Raw genomic sequence first — 21,273 nt, forward strand, 5'->3', positions numbered from 1 at the left:
CTCCTACCTCTTGATGTTGCCTCCTCTTTGTCTTCTCTAGTATAGGATATCTTTTTGAAAGTTTCCATTCCATTTGCTTGAAGGTTGTTCAGCATTTGGTTGTAATTTTATTGTTTTTATGAGAGAACTTGAGCTCTAGTCCTTCTATTCCGCCATCTTATGCTGTGAGCGTATTTATTATCTTTTTTGAAGGTTGTGATTTTTTAACATTTGTAGTTATTACTTACATAAATATTAAATTAAATAAATAAAAGAATTTAAAGAGAACTCTTTTACCTTGCCTATGGTGAAATATACACCTTTAGGTAGTCCTGACTTCATGTCTCAAATAATAATATCCCACTATCCAACTGTTAGCTGGATGAAATACTTTATAGAATTTGGAGTATATTATCTGCTAAGTAGTGGGGTTGAATCATGTTCCTATTATTTATTCAAATAAGATTTTATGAAAATGAAATTAGAAAGAGAGAGAGGTTTTTGCATTTTTTCCCTTTGAAAGCAGTTGATTTAATGTTCCTTTTGAGAATATTTACTTTGGCAGGATTTGACTTGTAATAACAATCACAAACTTAAACTTCATATATTTTCATGTGCTAAATACCTGAATAAATTTTTTGTAGTGTCGTGATAGACATAGAACATACTAATAAAAATCTCAGATCGTGGCTTGTTCTAAAAGATATTCTATGTCTTTTACATTGTTGTCCAGGGCACTCATCGTAACATTTCTGGGTAGCTGTGTCCAACCTGCTTAATTCCAAATAAAGAAAGATCACATTTTCGTGGTTATGAGATGATTTATTAGTTTCAAGGTTTCCTTTTTCACCTCCTGCCTAATTTGGATGGTGGTGGGTCTTTAAGAATGTTGTCTGGAAATGATGAGCTGATTTAATTTTGGAAGATTTCTCTTCCCACCCAATGTTTGTGTAGGACATAATACAAAACTTGTTGATGTCAGCTATTCATTCACTGTGGGTTTCAGCCATGTTTATCTTCCAGAGACCTCACAGCAACAACTAATGTCTCCTGACCACATGAGTTGATTACTGTAATTCCAGTTTTTAGATCCTCCCACTTAAATCTTCTCTTTCTTTGAAGATTGCTTCAAGGTTTATTGCATGCTGATTGCTCAATAATTAGCTCTAGGGATTTAGGAAAATATTTTAAATACTGGAGCTGACTGAAATAAAGAATGTTAAGCACTTATACTGAGTAATAATGTGCTATATAGAATAGACAATTCCTTTGGTAACAATTCCTTGTGATTAAAATAGTGGATTTGTGGATGAGAAAGTATGCCAAAAAGTCTTTTGGACAAGCATCCTGCTTTCTGTCGAACTATCCCAGACAGATGTGATTAATTGCTTTGAAAAATAACTTTGTTTTTATAACTGGAAAGCCAAAGCCTTTATCATTCTGAGAATCCAAAATTTGGACAAATTTGTTTTTAATTTCCAATTATAAAGATTCAAATCCCAGAATCTTGACTAAAAGAAACCTTCACACTCTAGAAGCGGTAACTTACATGTTTTAACAAATCAATCTATTTTCTCATGTCTTAAGTAGGGTATATAATGTTTTTCCTACCATACAGCTCCATTAGCCAATGTCTTCTGACCTTCAGGCTGCCTGAAGGAGCTTCCCTACTGCTGATGCTTCCATGCCCTGGGTCCGTTTGCCAGAATTTGTATTCAGAATAGAGTCTCTTGCTAAAGTTAGAGTTTCCAGTTCTCAAGAAGCTGGAAGAGTGTTGGTTCTCATGGGATAGTAACACTGTGCTTTAAAAAATCACTCAATAAAGTCATCTCTATAGGCTGTTGTTATGTAACAAGCCACTCTAAATCTTAATGACTTAAAATAATGAATATTTTTAATTGTCATGAATCAGTGGGTAAATTAGGTAATTTTTTGATCTTATGCTCACTCATATATCATGTCTACACATAGCCGAGGAGTGATAGGTGGATTTGCTCATCTGGTTTGGGGTCATTTTTTCTATTGAGTGATCCAGGATGGCCTTGACTTAGGTAACTGTAGCTAGGCAGGCTTCTTCTGGAGATGGCAGGATCTAAAGAGGAAACAATAAAGATAAGGATGGCACACCATGACTCCTGCAACATTTTATTGGCCAAAGCAAGCCACAAGGCCAGTTCACAGTCAGTTCAGGAAGAGATTATAGAGTTACAGGTCAACAGCAAACTATAAATGGTCATTAGTTGAGGCCAAAAATGCAGTCAGTTAATCTACCACACCATCACATCTGCTTTGCCTCTCTCTCTTTAGCACTCTCCTCTTCCTGAGCCTTTGAAAGAATAATAAAATAACAATGTTTTATACATATGTATTGTTGCCATTATAAGTAACAATATAATTGGCCCTCAATTTTTTTTTACATAAATCCTGATACCCTGGAAAAATGAGTTTGTGATGAAAGTACTTATATTTGTGTACAGTAATTTAAGGTCATACAACAAGTTGATGACATTGGATACTGGCACAGTGATTGTATGTCTTTCCACATTGGGAGAAAGGATGGGAACTTTGAGTTCCATGCAACTGTGTTTGAATCGTGGCTCTGTCATTCACTAATATATAGTATTGAATTATTTAACCTCTCTGAGCTTTAGTTTTCTCAGTGGTAAAAATAAAAATTACTGTATTGAATTTAAAAAGTAGAAAAAAAGCTACCTATATTTATGTCTGAAATGAAACTGGCACTTTCCCCATGCTTGTTCCTTTTCTTTCTCTCTTCCCCTAAGATAGCCATCATACCTTCTTGATTTCACACCATATATTCAGTAGTGCTGACTATAGCATCTCCCTTCATGAAACCTCCACTGCTCCTACCAGTTTACATCTTCTGGGGTTTCTCTACAGGGACACTATTTGCATTTTATGTAGGACCATTTTTCATAGAACAGGATTTTCCACACCCTTGAAGACTATTTGGCATATTTGACCCCATCCACTAGTACCAGCACCTACTCAAAGTATGGGTTACTTCCAAATTCCCTTCACATTTTCAAACGTTCCTGTAGAGTATGCTAAGAACCCTAATTGAGAATAATAACCCTTACAGTCTAACTTTCACAGTATTGATCCACTAAGACTTTTGTATAAAGTACCCCAGCTTGTTGAAGTTTTTCTCTGACTACATTATACTGCATTTTAAATATCCAGGAGTGAGAGATAGGAAAAAGATTTGAAGAGAAACATATTTACCACAGAATGGAACCTAAGGAGTGGTGTCTTTATGTTCTGATCAGAGGTGTGATTTAAAGCACACCTGCTTTCTAAATGTCTCCTATATATCCGTTATTATATCTATTTGGATTAGGATGTAAAAGACCCTTGCAAAAATGTGAACAAATTATAATATTCTTACCTATATGTGCTTTTGTGCAAAATAATCTATCATGTTAGTACATAGAAGAACTAGCATTAACCTCAGAGATACGGATTTAGTTCCAGACCATCACAATAAAGTAAATATTGCAATAAAGTGAATCACAAATTTTTGGCTCTCCAGGGCATATAAAGTTATGTTTACAATGTAGTCAATTAACTGTGCAGTAGCATTGTGTTTAAATAAGCAACATACATAACTTAATTTTTAAAATATTGCTAAAACTTCTAATTATCATTTGAGCCTTCAATAAGTAGTAATCTTTTTGCTGATGAAACGTCTTGCCTCAGTGTTGATGGCTGTTGACAGATTTGGGTGCTGGTTGCTGAAGGTTGGGGTGACTGGTAATTTCTTAAAATAAAACAATGAAATTTGCTGCATCAATTGACTCTTCCTTTCATGAACAATTTCTCTATAGCATGCAATGCTATTGATAGCATTTTACCCACAGAGAACTTCTTTCAAAATTGGAATCAATCCTTTCAAACCCTTTGAAAGCTGCTGCTTCGTCTACTAAGTTTATGTAATATTCTACATCCCTTGCCGTCATTTCAAGTCTTCACAGCATTTTTACCAGGAGTAGATTTCATCTCAAGAAACCACTTTTTTTGTTCATCCCCCAAAAGCTACTCCACACTTATTCAAGTTTTATCATGAGATTGTAGCAGTTCAGTGACATCTTCAGGATCCACTTCTCATTTTAGTTCTCTTATTTCTGCCACATCTGCAGTTACTTCCTCCACTGAGGTCTTGAACCCCTCAAAGTTATTCATGAGGGTTAGAATCAACTTATAAACCACTGTTAATGTTGATATTTTGACATCTTCCCATGAATTATGGATATTTTTAATGGCATCTAGAGTGATGAATCCTTCCAGATTTCAATTGACTTAGCCCAGATCCAATAGAAGAATCACTTTCTTGGCAGCTCTAACCTTATGATGTGTATTTCCTATAAGATTTGAAAGTCACAATTACTTCTTGATCCATGGGCTAGAGAGTGGATTTTGTGTTAGCAGTCATGAAAACAATATTTGTCTCATTGTATATCTTCATCAGTGCTCTTGGATGACCAAGTGCATTGCTGATAAGCAAGTAATATCTTGAAAAAAAATATCTTTGAGTTGTAGGTCTCAACAGTGGGCCTAAAATATTCAGTAAACTGTGTTTTAGACAGATATGCTTTGTTGTTCCATTTATAGAGCACAGGCAGAGTAGATTTAGCATAATTCTCAAAGGCCCTAGGATTTTCAGAATGTAAGTGAGCATCAACTTCAACTTCAAGCTACAGGTTGCATTAGTCTGTGAGTCAGCCTGCTTTTTTTTTTTTTACTCTGAATGTTTTTATTTTTATTTTTATTTTTTTTTACTTTCCCAATACATAATTTTTTTTCCTACTGTACAGCATGGTGACCCAGTTACACATACATGTATACATTCTTTTTGTCACATTATCATGCTCCATCATAAGTGACTAGAGTTCCCAGTGCTACACAGCAGGATCTCATTGCTAATCCATTCCAAAGGCAATAGTCTGCGTCTGTTAACCCCAAGCTCCCAATCCATCCCACTCCCTCCCCCTACTCCTTGGCAACTAGAAGTCCATTCTCCAAGTCCATGATTTTCTAATATATGGCACAAATGATGTAAAGTTAAGCTTGTTTATTTGAGCTTTTTCTTTTTTCCTGAGGTGGGCTTGCATTGCTATAAACTTTCCTCTTAGAATAGCTTTTGCTGCATCCCATAGGTTTTGAAGTGTTGTATCTTCGTTGTTATTTGCAGCTAGATATTTTTAAATTTCCTCTTTGATTTCTTCAGTGATCCATTGGTTGTTTAGTAGCATGTTGTTGAGTCTCCACATGTTTGTGTTTTTTGCAGTTTTTTTCTTGTTGTTGATTTCTAGTCATATAGCATTGTGGTTGGAAAAGATGCTTGATATGATTTCAATTTTCTTAAAGTCCCCTAGGTTGGATTTGTAGCCCAGGATGTGATCAATCAAGTCTCTGTTTCCTTCAGTCCTGTGGATTTACAGTGCACGTGCCCCACTAGCCTTCAGTGCCAGATGCTCCGGGTGCTCTTTATCCCAGTGCCAGATCCCCATACGTGGGAGTTTGGTGTGGGGCTCAGAACTCTCACTCCTGTAGGTGAGTTTCTGTGAAACAGTTTTTTTCCCAGTCTTTGGGCCTTCCCATCAGGGAGGTATGAGGTTGCTTATATTGTGTAATTGCCCCTCCTACCTCTTGATGTGGCCTCCTCTTTGTCTTCAGGAGTTAGATATCTTTTTGTGGGTTTCTGCTCCATTTCGTTGAAGATTGCTCAGGATTTAGTTTTAAATTTTGTTGTTTTTAGGAGCGAAGTTGAGCTCCAGTCCTTCTGTTCTGCCATCTTAATCCCATTTCCCACACAGGCAAAGTTTTACATCTCCAATCTCTAGGATTGATCATTGATTATTTAGACTGACAACTTAAGTGAAACCTTGCTCTCTCAATCCTGCATAAGCCACTGTCCCTCTTCTCACGTCTACTCTTTTTTAGTAGAAGATATCAATCTTAGGGGAAAAAAAGTAGGTTCTATTTTAGTCAATTAGAGAGCTAAGAGTTTTCGGTATAGAATGGATTGTACAGAACTTAGAGGAAGGTGTAATAGCTTGAAAAAACTTAGAACCGGTCATAATTTTAGAAAAAAATCAGTTCCTATGGTGATTTTTAATACATAGCAGGAACTGAAAGATACTATTAGAGATATTCAAAGAAAAAGGTTTCCTAACATAGTTTAGTAAGATAGATCATTGTTTCATAGACTATATAATAAATGTATTTTGATATTCTATGAGGGATATTTAATATCTCAAAAACATCACACTGCATTACAACTTAATATTAGGAGGGAAGGGGTTTGAGTGGCAGAAAGTCTTTTCTCAAATATCACTTCAATAGGCTGTACTCTAAATAACCTCTTTAAAATTGTGTACTCAATATCTATGCCATACACCTGAAATACTACTGTAAATCAACTATATTTTAGAAAAATTTCTCTCACTCTCGGAGTTCCCGTTGTGGCTCAGTGGTTAATGAATCCGACTAGAAACCGTGAGGTTGTGGATTTGATACCTGGCCCTGCTCAGTGGGTGAAGGATCTCACGTTGCCGTGAGCTGTAGTGTAGGTTGCAGACATGGCTCAGATCTCATGTTGCTTTGGCTGTGACATAGACTGGCGGCTACAGTTCTGATTAGACCCCTAGCCTGGGAACCTCCTTATGCCGCAGGTGCGGCCATAGAAAAGACAAAAAGAAAAATTTCTCTCACTCTCACTCTTGGTTTCTATTACCTTGCCTTACATTTTTCTTTCTCTTTTTTTTTTTTTTCCCATAGAATTTATCAACTTCTAACAGACTATCATTTATTTATTTATTATATTTACTGCTCACTATTTGTCTTTTTTTACACTATTTGCTCTCTTAATATTATTTGCCTCTTAGTTATATTTATTGTTTACTGTTTAAATTCCTTGAGGGCAAGAAACTTTGCTAAATACAGACTCCTGCCCATTCTATTCACTGCTACATTCTAATCACCTAGAACAGTTTTTGTTAAATACATAGCAGAAGGAAGAAAGGGAAAAGAAGAAGAAAAAATAGGGCCTGGAATCTGTGAAAGCTGAGAAAAGATTTTTTTTATTCTTTCTTTGTCCCAGTTTTAATTAAAAACAAAAATTAGGAAGTTACATGTGTCTCCTTTAAACACTGTGATTTCAGGGCCCTACCCTATTTATTTATTTATTTATTTATTTATTTATCTCCTTAACTAGAGTCTTCCTAACCCTCTTTTCCAACTACTGTTAACATAAACATCTGTCAGATGAGTAATTACTGATTTGCCAAAGCCAATCTTGGTGGTCCTATTCTGCTTGTCAGTAATTGGCATAATCTAGATTATGTGTTAACCATACTGGCCAATGAAACATGAGAAGGTATTTTTGGATTGTTCTGGAAACGAGTTCATTTTTCCCTTTTACTGGGTAGGGAAATGACTGCATTTAATGACTGAAATTGTAGCAGTCATCTTCCCATTTTGACAGAAGCTATGGTGACATATTAAGGATGGCAGAGTTCTTTATTTTGTCTTTATTTATTTATTTTCTGTCTTTTTGTCTTTTCTAGGGCCATACCTGCTTCATATGGAGGTTCCCAGGCTAGGGGTCAAATCGGAGCTACAGCTGCCATTTTGCACCAGAGCCACAGCAACATGGGATCCGAGCCACATCTGCAACCTACACCACAGCTCACGGCAACGCCAGATCCTTCACCCACTGAGCAAGGCCAGGGTTCCAAGTTGGATTTGTTAACCACTGAGCCACGACAAGAACTCATGTTTTATCTTTAGACTACTCAGCTAAGCACCCATGAAGCTAAGCTGCCTTACCTAATAATGGCTTTTTGTTAGAAGAAATGTTTTTTGTTGTTGTTGTTACTGAGTAAGGATTTTCTGTGTCTTGCAGTTTAAAATGTCTTAACAAATAACCAGCAGTGTTATATAACTGTAGAATTTATAAAACGTCCAGTAACATATTTTAATGAAGACAAGGCTGTAAAACTTGTTTGCACTTTAATCCGTGCTTTAGCAAATTAGAAGAAAAAAAGGTATGCGGTGCTTTTCAACCATTTGCAAAGCACACAATTTGGAAAACTGTCTTTGATTTTATGGGACCAGTTTGATTCTGGGCCACAAAGTTAAACACTGTATTTAGTGTCCTATATTCCTGCCTGGATATAGACAAGTTTTAAGAAAGAATAATGTTTTAGACCAGACATATTGGACAATAACATGGACAATAAAATGCCTTAAGATACTCAACAATAGCTTTAAAATGAATGTTGCCAGAATGTTCACCTAAGACCATTATGTATCCTATTGGATAATTATCTTTCCATATTTATGGATATTCTCTCTTTTAGGGATTCCCAACTCAGAATAAATAGGGATATATCCCTATTTACCTGTATTTTATATATATATATGTACATATATATATATGTATGTAGGGATATATATATATCTATACATAGATATATATATATATATTCAAACCTAGGAAGGAAGACCATTGGCAGAAAGGAGGATGTGATAGATAGGGTAAATCTGGTAAGAAGAATAAAATAAAACTGTCATAGAGGGAAGAAATAGAAACAAGCTTCACTTGCAATTTTCAAGCTAGAGATGATATCTTAATGTATGAATTATCTGTGCTGAGAGAGGAATGGAGGATACAAAGGACAGGATAACATTTAGAGTGCATTAAATTGTACAGCACTGACTTTTCTGTGTAAGAAGAGTACTAGGCCAAACATAAGCAAGTGAATCGTATATCGTTTCTACACATTGCTGTGCTAGTGAATTCATCCATGATCTGAATGGTAAGAGCAAATTCATGGGGAATGAATAATAGTGTGACATAGCTAATTAATGCCAGTTCAATCCAGGCCTCTTAGGCAATCATGCCAAATTGTACAGTGCAATGGGGTGTTTTTTATGTGACAGTGGTGTATGGGGGATTGATCTGCAAATGTAAAGATGGCATCAAACTATGGGGCCAGAACTAACTGCTCAGCATTATTGTCATCACTGAATTACAGCTTTTTGATCTGGCAAAACTGCCACAAGACTTAACATTTCTGAAATACTATCATAAAATTGAATTCTGAAATAACTAGCTCATCAATCACTGACGTTCCATGCTGCTTCCCAGAATTTGAAGCACATATGCAAGTATTTTGAATATCCTTTGCAGGAAAAAATCCTCTGTAAAGACTTCATTTTATATAACAACACACACGAGGTCTAAAAGACCAGGTGAAAATGTTCTGTTTTTTAAGTCATTAATATTATAATTGAGTGAAGTAACTGTGAATATGAAGGAGACAAATTAAGGAATTCTTTTAAAGTAGTTGGTCAGGAAATATGCAGGCAAGATATCTCAATTACATATTTTTAAACTATTTTGAGTAGCAGATTTGGTTCTACCTTGCCAGTGTCAGGTAAAACCTATTTAATAAGTGGTTCATAGATTCTTGAGAAGATATATTCTCTGTTGTTTGCATGTGTTTTGTTATATTTCTTTTAAATCATCCATATTAATTATATTATTAAGATCCTTACTTTTGTATTTGTTCTAAGAACTGAAAGAAATGTATTCATATATTTGTATTCTATATATATAGACTATTGTATACTGACACATCTTATAATTAAAAAATATTTTATATATGTAAATACATTTTGGTATGTATCAATGACGGTTATCTATTCTAATAAGATATAATCTCTTATCAAAATACTCTTCTTTGTTCCAGTGAATAAAGTTTTTTGAATGCTGGTTTTTCAGATCTTATTATCACCAGATTTACGTTTGTATGCATTATATGTTACATTCTTGCCTGTTGATTTATTTTAATCTTTTTAGGTCACTTTAAATAATAGCACTTATGTACAACTTCTTACTGTTTTTTGTTTTTTGTTTTTTTTTTTAGAAAACAATCTTTTCCTTTAGCTGTGGTGTAGGTTGCAGACATGGCTTGGATCCTGCATTGCTATGGCTGTGGTATAGGCTGGCAGCTATAGCTCTGATTCTGGCCCTAGCCTGAGAACTTCCATATGCTGTGTGTGGCCCTAAAAGTCAAAAACAAACAAACAAATAAAAAATTTTCTTTTAAACTGGTACTTTATCCCTCATGCATTTTTATTTTGTTTAGTTACATAGCTACCACATAAGAATTTCTTTCTTTTTTTTTTTTTTTTGGCTGCACTCAAGACATGCAGAAATTTTTTTTTTCTATTCCTTTTTTTTTATTACTCAATGAGTTTATCACATCTGTAGTTGTATAATGATCATCACAATCCACTTTCATAGAATTTCCATCCCACAACCCAAGCACATCCCCCCACCCCTCAAAATGTCTCCTCTGGAGACCATAGTTTTTCAGTGTCTGTGAGTAGCATCTGTTCTGCAAAGAAGTTCATTTTGTCCTTTTTGCATATTCCACATATCAGTGAAAGCATTTGATGTTGGTGTCTCGTTGCATGGTTCACTTCACTTAGCATGATAATTTCTAGGTCCATCCATGTTGCTAAAAATGCCAGTATTTTGTTCATTTTAATGGCTGAGTAATATTCCATTGTGTATATGTACCACCTCTTCTTGATCCATGCCTCTGTTGATGGACATTTAGGTTGTTTCCATGTCTTGGCTGTTGAAAATAGTGCTGCAGTGAACATCGAAGTACATGTGTCTTTGGAAGTCATGGTTTTCTCTGGATAGATGCCCAGGAGTGGGATTGCTGGATCAAATGGTAGTTCTATTTCTAGTTTTCTGAGGACTCTCCATACTGTTTTCCACAGTGGTTGCACCAAATTACCTTCCCACCAGCAGTGTAATAGGGTTCCCTTTTCTCCACACCCTCTCCAGCACTTACTGTTTTTAGACTTTGTGAGGATGACCTTTCTGGCTGGTGTAAGGTGGTACCTCATAGTGACTTTGATTTGTATTTCTCTAATGTTGAGTGATGTTGCACATCTTTTCATGTGTTTTTTTGCCATCCGTATGTCTTCTTTGGAGAATTATATGTTTAGAACTTCGGCCTATTTTTTGATGGGGTTGCTGGTTTTTTGGTATGGAGCTGCAGAAGGTGTTTATAAATTTTGGAGATAAATCCCTTGTCAGTCACTTCATTTGCAGAGATTTTTCTCCCATTCTGTGGGTTGTCTTTTTGTTTTGTTTAGGGTTTCCTTTGCTGTGCAGGAACTTTTAAGTTTTATTAGATCCCATTTGTTTAATTTTTTTTGTTTTTACTGTCATTACTCTAGGAGGTGGATCTGAGAAGATGTTGCTGTCGTTTATGTCAGAGAGTATTTGGTCTATGTTTTCCTCTAAGAGTTTTATAGTGTCTGGTCTTATATCTGGGTCTTTAATCCATTTTGAGTTTATTTTTGTGTGTAGATTTAGAGAGTGTTCTAATTTCATTCTTTTCCATGTGGCTGTCCAGTTTTCCCAGCACCAGTTATTGAACAAGCTGTTCTTTCTCCATTGTGTATTCTTGTCTCCTTTGTCATAGATTAATTGGCTGTAGGTGCGTGGGTTTAATTCTGGGCTTTCTATCATGTTCCACTGATCTATATTTCTGTTTTTGTGCCAGTACCATATGGTTTTGATGACTGTTGCTTTGTAGTAGAGTCTGAAGTCCAAAAACCTGATTCCTCCAGCCCCATTTTTCTTTTTCAGGATGTCTTTGGCTATTCTGGGTTTTGGTGCTTCCAAACAAACTTTAAACTATTTTGTTCTAGTTCTGTGAAAAATGTCCTTGGTAATTTGATAGGGATTGCATTGAATCTGTAAATTGTCTTAGGTAGTTTAGTCATTTTGGTAATGTTAACTCTTCGAATCCAAGAGTATGGTATACCTTTACATCTGTTTGTGTCATCTTTGATTTCTTTCATCAGTGTCTTAGAGTTTTCAGAGTACATGTCTTTTGTCTCTTTGGGTAGGTTTACTCCTAGTTATTTTATTCTTTTGGATGTGATGGTAAATGGGATTGCTTCCCTAATTTCTTTTTCTGCTTTTTCATTGTTAGTGTATAGAAATTCCCTCGATTTCTGTGTATTAATTTTGTATCCTGCGACTTTGTCAAATTCATGGATGAGCTCTAACAGTTTTCTGGTAGAGTCTTTAGGATTCTCTAGGTATAGTATCATGTCATCTGCAAATAGTTATAGTTATACTTCTTCCTCTCCAATTTGGATTCCTTTTATTTCTTTTACTTCTCTGATTGCCATGGCTAGGACTTCCAAAATTATGTTAAATAGTAGTGGCGAGAGGGGACCTCCTTGTCCTGTTCCTGATCTCAGTGGGAATTCTTTCAGCTTTTCACCATTGAGAATGATGTTCACTGTGGGTTTGTCATATATGGCCTTTATCATGTTGAGGTAGGTTCCCACTATGCCCAGTTTCTGAAGGTTTTTTTTATCAGAGATGGGTGTTGGATTTTGTCAAAGGCTTTTTCCATGTCTATTGAGAGGATCATATGTTTTTTATTCTTCAGTTTGTTAATGTGGTGTATCACACTGATTGAATTGTGGATTTTGAAGAACCCTTGCATCCCTGGGATAAATCCCACTTGTCATGATGGACAATCCTTTTAATGTATTGTGGGATGTGGTTTGCTAGTATTTTGTTGAGGATTTTTGTATCGATATTCATCAGTGAAATTGGCCTGTAGTTTTCTTTTCTTGTGTTATCTTTGTCTGGTTTTGGTATCAGGGTGATGGTGGCCTCATAGAATGAGTTTGGGAGTGTTTCAGCAGGTAGGTATTAGCTCTTCTCTAAATGTTTGATAGAATTCGCCTGTGAAGCCATCTGGTCCTAGACTTTTGTTTGTCGGAAGTTTTTAAATCAGTTTCAATTTCAGTTCTTATGATTGGTCCATTCATCTTTTCTCTTTCATCTTGGTTTAGTCTTGGAAGATTGTACCTTTCTAAGAATTTTTCCATTTCTTCTAGGTTTTCCGTTTTATTGGTATATAGTTGCACATAGCAGTCTCTTACGATCCTTGGTTATTTCTATGATGGGTAAGTCCGTCGTTACTTCTCCTTTTTCATTGCTAATTTTATTGATTTGAGTCTTCTCTCTTCTTTGCTTGATAAGTCTGGCTAAGGGTTTATCAATTTTGTTGGTCTTTTCGAAGAACCAGCTTTTAGTTCCATTGATCTTTTCTATGGTTTTGTTTCTATTTCATTGATTTCCATTCTTATCTTATGATTTCTTTCCTTCTACTAACTTTAGGTCTTGTCTGCTCCTCTCTCAAGCTGCTTGAGATGTAAAGTTAGCTTGTTTATTTGAGCTTTTTCTTGTTTCCTGAGGTGGGCTTGTATTGCTATAAACTTTCCTCTTAGAATGGCTTTTGCTGCCTCCCATAGGTTTTGGAGTGTCGTAATCTTTGTTGTCATTGGCTTCTAGGTATTTTTTAATTTTCTCTTTGATTTCTTCAGTGATCCATTGGTTGTTTAGTAGCATGTTGTTGAGTCTCCATGTGTTTGTGTTTCTCAGTTTTTTTCTTGTTGTTGATTTCCAGTCATATAGCATTGTGGTTGGAAAAGATGCTTGATGTGATTTCAGTTTCCTTGAAGTTAACCGAGGTTGGATTTGGAGCCCAGGTGTGATCAATCTCAGAGAATGTTCCATGTGCACTTGAGAAGAATGTGTACTCTGTTGCTTTTGGATGGAATGTCCTATAAATATCTATGAAGTCCATCTGGTCTAATGCTTCATTCAGGGCCTGTGTTTCCTTATTGATTTTCTGTCTGGATGATCTGTCCATTGCTGTAAGTGGGGTGTTAAAGTCCCCTGCTGTGATTGTGGTGCTGTCAGTTTGTCCTGTTAAGGTTGTTAACAGTTGCCTTACATATTTTGGTGAACCTAGGTTGGGTGCGTGGATATTTAAAATTGTCATATCTTCTTGGATTGATCCTTTGATCATTACGTAGTGACCTTCTTTGTCACTTACAGTATTCTTCATTTTAAAGTCTATTTTGTCTGCTAAGAGTATTGCTACTCCAGCTTTCTTTTGATCCCTGTATGAAGACATGCAGCAGTCTTTGGCCAGGGATTGAACATGTGCCACAGCAACAATCTGAGCCACAGCAGTGACAACACAGGGTCCTTCATCCACTGAGCCACCAGAGAACTCTAGAATTCATTGTTTTCAGTATTATCTTAATTGAGTAAATTATATGAAGTTTTTCTTATAGATAATATGTCTCCCAAATCCAAGACAAGGTGAGAATGTCTTTTTGGTTTTTTTTTACACATTATTAGTGACTTGGCTACAATTGGAATTTCTGTTCACATTTCTTTTCCTTGGAAACATTACATACTTGACTTCAATTAACAATGATTGCCTTAAAGATTCCGAGACTTCCCTAATTTTTTTCTTTACAGGTGACTTGCTTCTTTTGTCCAAATGCATTTGGAGTTATTATCATTTTTTCCCCATAAGTGAATAATTTCAACAGGATGTGTTTGGTTTTGAATGTTCTCTTATTAACTTTGGGAACAAAGTAAAACTTGTCAATGTGTAAATTAAGGTATTTTCTCATTTCAGGAAAGTATTTATGTTTAATTTTTCCCCTAATTGTTACTCTTTCTGTGTCAAGGAGGCTCCAATTTTCCATATGTTTCTGTTTTCAAAATCTAGCATGTATTCTTAAACATGCTAGATGTATTTTTTCTCTCTTCACTCTAAATGGTAATCCTCAGGCAGATGCCTTACCACTAGAAATGGTCTTCACATTCTTACTTCCTGCTTCTAAAGTGTTCTTTGTTACTGATATGGCAAGATTATCCTCACTTTTTTTTCTAGCTGTCTATCTTACAAGTTCATATTTTTCTGATTATCTCATCACTAATCTCTTCTTTCATAGATCCCATGCATTTAGTACCTGATGCATTTGTTTTCTATTTTTAAAATTCTGATTCTGTTCATTCAGATTGTATATTTCATGTATCTTTTAATTGCTTTCTTCCTTTATTCATTTCTCAGTAGAATAGCTTCATGGAACCCAAGTGAATTCTCTTTTCGCCTCCTTTTCTCACTGTGGCCCATTTTCAGAAATAGACCAAATCCCTCTCCATTTACCTGGATGGCCAGGTGTGGACAGTTTTTTTTTTTTTTTTTTTTTTTTTTCCTGAATGGCGTGGGATATAATCTTTTTCATTTATTTATTTATTTAATTTAATGATTTTTATTTTTTTCCATTATAGCTGGTTTACAGTCAATTTTCTCCTCTACAGCAAGGTGACCCAGTCACAAATACATTCATATGTTCTTTTTTCTCACATTATCATGCTCCATCATAAGTGACTAGATATAGTTCCCAGTGCTATACAGCAGGAGCTCATTGCTTATCCATTCCAAAGGGAATAGTTTGCATCTATAAATCTTTAGCTGTTTTAAAGAGACTTTTCTGTGATATTTTATAGGTCTTCTTCTTGTCAGGGTACTAACTCCCCCTTTGGCTCAAACCTAGCCCATCAAGGAGACCTAGGGCTTCAGCACATACACTTAATGCAGGAGGAGCCATACTAGACTCTGGTAAAAGATATTTGGCTCAAGGTTTTTTGATTTAACATGAACTAGGATTTTCTTACATTCTTTTCCTCTTGTTTTAATTCTTTTTTTTCCCTGAATTTTTCTGCAAAAAAAAAAATGTACCTTGTTAAAATGATCAAAGAAGAAAATTTAGGTGATACAAACTTTAACACTTCATGAAATATGCAGTTCTCCCAACTCCTGAGCTCATGGCAATGCCAGATCCTTAACCCACTGAGCAAGGCCAGGGATCAAACCCTCAACCTCATGGCTCCTAGTTTGATTCATTAACCAGTGAGCCGTGACGGGACTCTTGAAGTGCTCAAGTTTGTTTGAATTGTCAAATTGTTCTCAAATTAACCTTTTTTGGTAGGCTGGATGCCACTGGACCTGGAAAACCGTGTCAGCAAAACAAACCTAACTTTTTGATTTCAGATTCTTGTAAATGGTCCATGTATTTAGAAGTCAGACCAACTAGGTAACTGATCCATGACTGCCAACTAACATAGGTGACCTCCCCACCTTACATGATACCACAAATAAATCCAATGTTGTAATCTTCATCAGTTAGTTATTCTAGTCCTTATCTTCCTTGTTCCCTATTCTTTATCCTATAAGGCTTCCTGCCTTCTGCCCCTTCTTGAAGTTCTCTGAACTTTTGAGCCTGGAGACTCCCCACTTCATGAAGTATAAAGGTTTGTTGGTAGCACCTAAATGGTCTTCTTTAAGTTATTTTAACACCCTAGAATATTATCTCTGAGATCCTCCCTACCCTTTCCATCCAAAAGAGAAAATCAACAATCATAAAAATAGGAAGAGTGACTCTAGATTTATCCTCTAATACTTGGGGAATATCAGCAAGCCTTTTCATAACTCTGTTACTTTTTTTTTTTTTTTTTTTTTTTTGTCTTTTTAGGGCCACACCCACGGCATATGGAGGTTCCCAGGCTGAGGGTCTGATCGGAGCTGTAGCCCCCGGCCTACGCCACAGCCACAGCCACGCCACGCAGGATTCGAGCCATGTCTACGACCTATACCACAGCTCACAGCAACACCAGATCCTTAACCCACTGAGAAAGGCCAGGGATCGAACCCTCAACCTCATGGTTCCTAGTTGGATTCGTTAGCCACGACGGGAACCCCAATTTGTTACTTTTGAGAAAAGAATATCTCAAATATCTGCTAGGTGATATTTCTAGTATATAACATCATGTTTAAGAATAATATTTCCACTTTGTCCACTCAGTTCAAATTTTAGGTGGACTCTATGCTATCTCTGAAAATAGGCAAGCTATTTAACCATTTATTTTGCTTTTATGTGTAAAACTCTGTGAAATCAAAGCACCATATCTTCTAGTATTTTTGTTAGGGCATGGATTTAGAAAGGATTATTTTGTTAGGTGAAAGTGATTTGGTATCTGTAAAGACTTGGCCATAAGTTACTCAAAAAATGTATACTTTTCTTTGTAATGCCTGTTTATATACTTAATAGGGAGCTAGAAATTATAATACCAGGTGAAACTTTTAAAATACTTTTTATATTCACATGCATATTGAATGATAGATCACACTATAAAAAACTAGAAATAGCATTCTGTTTAATTTGAAAAGACAGAACATGAAATAATGAAACATTCCTAAGGAGAGAGGTAGAATGTCATTGCCTACAATCTATAGAGATTAGATTTCTTTGGGTTATTGTTATCTAAGCTGTGAATATCCAGGTGCATCTAATAGAAATGTTCATTTTTCTCTTTATTGTTCAGCACCTGCTAAGGTGTATCTGTTTTCTTGAATAGCATAAAATGAATTAAAATAACATGAATACATGTTATTTCTACCATATAATTCTACTTTCAGAGTTTTGAAAGGACTATGAATCATTTATGTTTCCTTTGTTTATGGATGATTGTTGTAATGACACCATTGTTTAAGACTTGGTTTTTATAAATTGTTCATGGGATACCTGCTTGCTATTTTCTAACATCAATTTTCCACAGTGATGAAATATAGCATACATATTTTCCTGAGCCAGAATTGATTTTTACAAATGGGTTTGGTCTAATGACCCAATCAGCTTTGTTAATATTTCACTTTGTAACTATTCAGTGGGCAGTCTATTTAGCTGAACTGTCATAACCAAGCATGTTACAAAGATTTCACTTTAGTAAATTAAATAGGAAAAAGAAGTTACAATCTTTCAATAAGGGTGCCATTCTTTTTATAGTCCTCTTAGGAAGGTTGCTCTTTCTGAGGTAAATTTAACACTAATTTCATCTGTTAGTGATTGTGGTTGAAATGTAGTCTCTTAATTATATGATTAAATATTTTAATATTCTTACTGCACTTTTTAAATATGATGTGGATGACATAATTATACAGAATGCATTGTACTGACATGTAGAGATGCAGAATGTGAACTTCAACATAATATTATAGATCAGTAACTTTACTTGTATGTAAAAACCTGCTATTATGCACCTGTTTTGTTTTTCCTTGTGGCAGCTATTTATTTTAACCTACAAGAACTTCCCAGAATTTTTTTTTCTCAATTTGATTTTGTAATGTCATCTTGCCCCATTACACTGGTTAAAATTATATGAAACTATCTTTCTTGAATTGTGTGGATTAAAAATATGAAGTTATTTCCTGAAATTTTATATATTTCCTAGCCAGCATTTCGTTTTAAAGTGCCTTTTAAAAAAGTATAATAGTATAACTGGTTCAAGAATAATCAATACTTTTATCTTAAAAAAAATCCAGATAAATTCATTTAAGTCGCTACTGACTTAGTTAAATGGTCAGCCTAATTTTTCTAAGAACCTATTTTGAAAACTGTGCAATTCAAATGCAAAAGCCAAAAGTTATTAAAATAACATATGTTAGCATAAATATGTTATAAATAAAGAATGCAAATGTATTCTATTACTTAAATAGTCAGTTCTGGATTTAAATGAAGCATAATGGAGACTATAGACAGGATAATTTGTTTCTGTCACCATAAACCTGCAACCTATATGTCCTTATATCTTCTAACACACACTCTCACAATTCACTCATACATATATAAAAACATTTAAATGCAGTTTATATGCATGTAAACACACAGAAGCAAAGTGATACTTTATATTTTAATTTTTTATTGGTCAGTGGCATATTGTTGAAAAAATATTAAGATTTTATCTTCTTTGTATAATATATTTTAAAAATACCTATAAAGGCTGCCTTTCTAATAAAATGATACTTTCAAAAAATACAAAGAAGCATCTTGGACACATTTGAGATATTATCTTATATTTCTGAGATGCCAAATGGAACACCATTTCAAAGAAAACCTTAGGCTCAGCCCAAATAGCTGGAAGAGAAAAAAAAAAATGACCCTTTTCCAAAATGGCTCTCATACAATCACTTAGAAACTTGCAAGGTGCTGTCAGAATTTGTGAGTAATAACATGGAATAAGAAATAAGTAAGAATGACTTTAATTTGTGTTATGAATATGAACATGCAAAACATTTTCTAAAGCTAGCCAGAGCTAAGAAAAAACAACCTTCTTTTTTATTCCTATCCTCATTTCCACACTATTCTAGGCTTTTAAAAATTATTATTTTTGTATTTTAGTTAACAGTATTTTAATTGTTGTTTTTAGTTTTTTTCCTTGAGCATTAATCATCACCTACAGCTTGAGGGACTCTGATCATATTTGAATCATTTCCCATAGATCTTTGCAAGTATTACAAAGTATGTTTGTTTGGAATAAATTGAGGCAATAAATTGGTCACCTTTTATCTTGCCTTTTCATGTTATGTACTTTTTACTCCTGATTATGTACAGTCCTGGGCAGAATTTGCCCCCATTTGTAAAATAGTTTGGCCAAATAAATAACTCAACTTGTTTTTGAGTTGAACTTACATGGTTGGCCTTCCCTTTAACCCCAGAAAATAGAGGGAAAAAAAACGGATTCCTTACTTATAATCCCCAGGACATTTGCTCTCTTGAATCTTAGCTGATCCCCAAATAAATGGTAATATTGGCAGAAGTTAATAACCAGCCTTGGTTCACATTTTAGTATCAAAAATTCACTATAAATTTCAGCCTCATATTTAGAACTCTGATTGGATTTAAATAACTTTTGTTGCTCAACAAGAGAGAAAATTGCATTGTCTTAGGAGATGCTTTTTTAAACCACCTGGGTAGGTTTTTTTTAATTAAAGTTGATTAAGTTTTATAGAAAGTACATATTTCTTCACTTTGGAATATTTATGCTCAGTGTTTGATCTGAGTGTTTAGTTGCTACTGGAAATGTGGTTTTCTAAGCTAAGAAAAACTACCACTCTCTGGACTTCCCACAGTGCTATTCAAAACCCAGGACTGCTGTTGAGTTACTCTGATGACTCTTCACATAGGGTACCTGCTATAGGTCTTATTCACTTCTCTTGTCAAATTGAATATGTTTGCCTTTTTCCTGGACATGTCCTGAAATGGTAAATTAAATAACACTTCTCACCAGATAATACGTATAGTCTGGTTCCACTACATGTGTTCTATTGCCTTTTATATAAAAAGACTTTTGTACCAAATCCCTTTCTATCTACTTGGTATGTGGCAGCAATCTTGGTGCAAATGATGTTTTCTGCTGGCATTTGCCTTCTAATTTCTTGGAGTTTCGGAAAAGTATTGCTGCATTTTGATGTTTACTTTGGAGTTTGAAACTGCAGCAAGAAGGATGAGATAGCAAAGTCTGTACTGTGTCCTCAGGTGAGCGAGTCACATAAGATTGTGCCATGGGAACTTAGTGCCAAGAGCTGAGTCATGGCAGTATAGGTATGAATGTTATATTTGTATAAGCTTTTATTTTTTTTTGTCTTTTTGCTATTTCTTGGACCGCTCCCGCGGCATATGGAGGTTCCCAGGCTAGGGGTCGAATCGGAGCTGTGACACCAGCCTACGCCAGAGCCACAGCAACGCGGGATCCGAGCAGCGTCTGTGACCTACACTACAGCTCATGGCAACACCGGATCCTTAACCCACTGAGCAAGGGCAGGGACCGAACCCGCAACCTCATGGTTCCAGTCGGATTCGTTAACCACTGCGCCACGACGGGAACTCCTATATTTGTATAAGCTTTGACTTCAAAGATCTTCTAAGATTTTCTTGATAGATCTTTTGTAATAACATTGGTTTTCATCTTTAGCTTTAACTCTTGTGTTATTCCACATTAAGGATGTCAAAGTTTGGGCCACCTATTTTAGCCATCATAATCCTATTTTTATCACCTCTCCCTGACGTTTTTAACTTTTCCATTTTCGTTAAGGCAAGGCTGTGTGGTGTGGCCTAATCAATTAGTAACAAATTCATTGTCAAAGATGTTGTTATTGAATGAAACTCTTTAAAAATAATAGGACATTAAATACACATGAATGCAACATCTTCCATATACCTCAATGGTAGTATTTACTTATCTTCCTTTTTGAATAGATTGTAAGAGAAAAGGGCAGCATTCTATTAATTGTAGAGTTCTCAATGCTCATTGCCTGGTAACAAAATAAAGTTATTTATTAAATTAATCAGTTGTTCCCAACCTAGGGTTAATTTGTTCCCAAAGAGATATTCAGTAATGTTTAGAAACATTTTTGGTTGTCACAAATGAGGGGGATTGCTACTGGCATCCAGTAATTGGAAGCCAGTGATGCTGCTAAATATTCTAAAATGCACAACATAAGCTATCTT

The sequence above is a fragment of the Sus scrofa genome, chromosome 13, assembly GCF_000003025.6.
Source record: "Sus scrofa isolate TJ Tabasco breed Duroc chromosome 13, Sscrofa11.1, whole genome shotgun sequence".
Lineage (NCBI taxonomy): Eukaryota > Metazoa > Chordata > Mammalia > Artiodactyla > Suidae > Sus > Sus scrofa.